The sequence below is a fragment of the Drosophila miranda genome (genome assembly GCF_003369915.1).
Source record: "Drosophila miranda strain MSH22 chromosome Y unlocalized genomic scaffold, D.miranda_PacBio2.1 Contig_Y2_pilon, whole genome shotgun sequence".
NCBI classification, from domain to species: domain Eukaryota; kingdom Metazoa; phylum Arthropoda; class Insecta; order Diptera; family Drosophilidae; genus Drosophila; species Drosophila miranda.
In genome coordinates this window covers 21,840,056-21,842,849 of record NW_022881614.1, presented here as the reverse complement: position 1 = coordinate 21,842,849, position 2,794 = coordinate 21,840,056, and positions in this window count along the sequence as shown.

The window sequence follows — 2,794 nt, the reverse complement described above, 5'->3', positions numbered from 1 at the left end:
CTCTCTGAGATTTTCTAAATTGTCCTCTTGTAGGTTATTGTGTTATACAATTTCATTTTTTTCAATTCAGAATTTGCATAATTTTGAATGTCGGATATTTCTACGACGGCGCGTTCAGGATTTTTGCATCCCAAACTTTTAAATTGTTCATTGTCGGATAATTCAACGACGGCGTGTTCAGGATTCTTTAATCCCAAACTATTCGAACTTTGAATGTCGGATAATTCAACGACGGCGTGCTCAGGATATTTTAATCCCAAACTATTAAAACTTTGGATGCCGGATAATTCAACGACGGCGGGTTCAGGATATTTGAATCCCAAACTACTGACGGATAAGTCTTCGTCGGAGTGCTCAGGATTTTTTGATCCCAAGCTATATAAACTTCCTTCTACCTTTACTGAATCACTTTTCATTTCTTTTTCTTCTTCAAAATATTTTTTTATTATATATTCCTTCAACGGAAGGATGGTTTTTCCTTCTATAAAGGTTAATTTGTTTAAAGAAAGGACCTCGTCATATATTAGTTTCTCCTCATTGTCTTTATAACTTAAAGTCCCCTTTCCTGTATCAATAACAGCTCCGATTTTCTTTAATAGTGTGAGGAACCGTGGTTCCCACAGGCCGAATTCGACCAAAGCATAGCCGGATAAAGGCGGTGGGACGGTCGGATAAAGGCTGATGGCTAGCTGGATAAGGCGAAGGTCAGCCCAGATACCCACGGATAGCCGGATGCGGCGAAGAGGCCAAGGGCCCCGAGAGGAGAAGTGTCCCGCTCTCGGAGCAAGAGAAACGCGAGAGGCAGAGGAGACGGCGGGATCGGGCCGGCAGCGATCCGACGCATGACCAAATAGGGGCATGGGATCACGCCACCGGCCAGGCCCCGTTACGAAGGCCGTGGAAACCAGGAGACGGCGATGGAAAACTACCAACGCCGAGCCGGGGCCCGTCAAGGGGCGATAAAAGGAGGCTGCGGCAACGAAGCGGCTCTCTTTTTCCGTGGAGAAGTGATCGCGCGCGCACGTTGAAACCCCGCCGAAACGTGAGAGTAATACCCGGTACGGTTCGAAGAAGTGCAGTGAAGTGAATAGCAACAGGAAGACAGGCCCCGCCTGCCCCAGAGTGAGTCTAAGTTAAGAGGTGATCCACAGTTGCCGGCGGAAGCTAAGAGGGGAGTGCGAGACGTAGAGTGCGGATTTGCGTGGCGGGCCAAAGCAATAGCGGAGGTCAAACTGCCCCAATCAATAGCCTCAACGCTGCCACACCCGACGAGAGCCTACGCGTGGTGGAGATCCATAGATAAGCTGAATTGTAGCATCTAGCCCTAAGTCCTAATATAAGTACGAATAGAGAGAGATTCAATTAAAGAAAAGGAAGGTCTTATCATTTGTCGTTGGGGGCAACAATAAAAATACGTTGCGACGAATCGGCCGACCGCTGAGCGATCCCAGCAAACTCAAGCGAACCAAGAAGCAGGTCCGTTACAACTGGCGCCCAACGTGGGGCCTACAACGACAAATAGTAGGACAGTAGGAGTGGGCCGATCTGATTGAGGTATGGGAGTGTCGGGCGGACCTGTCCTCGCCGACACCCCGGGCGGACGACAAACAAGCCGCGTACGAGCACCTGGCACCCCCACCCGGCGCAACCGCGGCGGCGCTGTGGAGGTCCCCAGTCGACATACAGAGAAAATTGATAGCGAGTCTCTCAGTGCCAATACCGGAACGCTCGCACACGGGGACGCCTAGCAGTCCCCGCCACCAAAGAAGGGATCGAAGCCGAGAGACCGAAAGAGGGAGAACCGAACCAGCCACAATACGGCCAGCACACCTGGACTACGCTAGAGTGGCGAAACAGGTGAGAGAGTGGTCGTTCCGGTTCGACGGGACGACGAAGCCTCTCGAGTTCTTGGAGCAGGTCGAGTGGTCCGCCGAGACATACGGTCTGGATCCGGATCTGATCCCAAGGGCGATGCCGGAGCTGCTAAAAGGGCGGGCGCTGATGTGGTTCGTGGCGAACAATCGACAGTGGAGAACGTGGAAAGAGTTCTCGTCGAGCTTCCAGGCTTACTTTCTGCCGCGGGGATACTTTGAGAAGTTGCTGCAGGAAGTGAGGATGCGGAAACAGAAATGGGGCGAGCCATTCAAAGAGTATATGGTAGAGATGCAGACACTTATGCGACCTCTGAAATGTCCCCAAGAGGAGCAGACGGAGCTGATTCGTGAGAATAGCATGCCCGATCTGAGAGCGTATATGAGGCCGCACCGGTGCAAGGACCTCGACACCATGATGGAACTGGCAGACGAGTTCGAGGCGTTGCAGAGGGACCGCCTAGAGTTCCAACGGGAGAATCCAACCATGAAAGCCCGAACCCCTTCCACAAGCCAGCCGAGACGACGGCATGTCGGCGATGCAAGGACGGCCCGCGGGACGGAGCAGCACGGGAGGAGAGGGGAGAGCGTGGCATTATGCCGAAACCGACCAACGGCAATATCGAGAACGGATATGTCAAGAATCCGGCCCAGGCGTGCCGAAGGTGTGGGAGCGCGGATCATTGGAGCCGGGAGTGCAACGGCCGACCTCTCACCTACTGCTGGAGATGCGGAAAAGTGGGCATCTCGGCATGGCAATGCTGCAGGAAGACGGGAAACGCCCCGTGACCCACGCCGCGGAGGGCCGTGCCAGGGTCGCAAGAAACGGTCCCTCAAGCCTAGTCGGCAGGCTGACCAGCGAGGAGGAACAGTTATCCGCAGTAGTGGAGGTCGCGGGCATGGAGTTGCAAGCCACGGTGGAT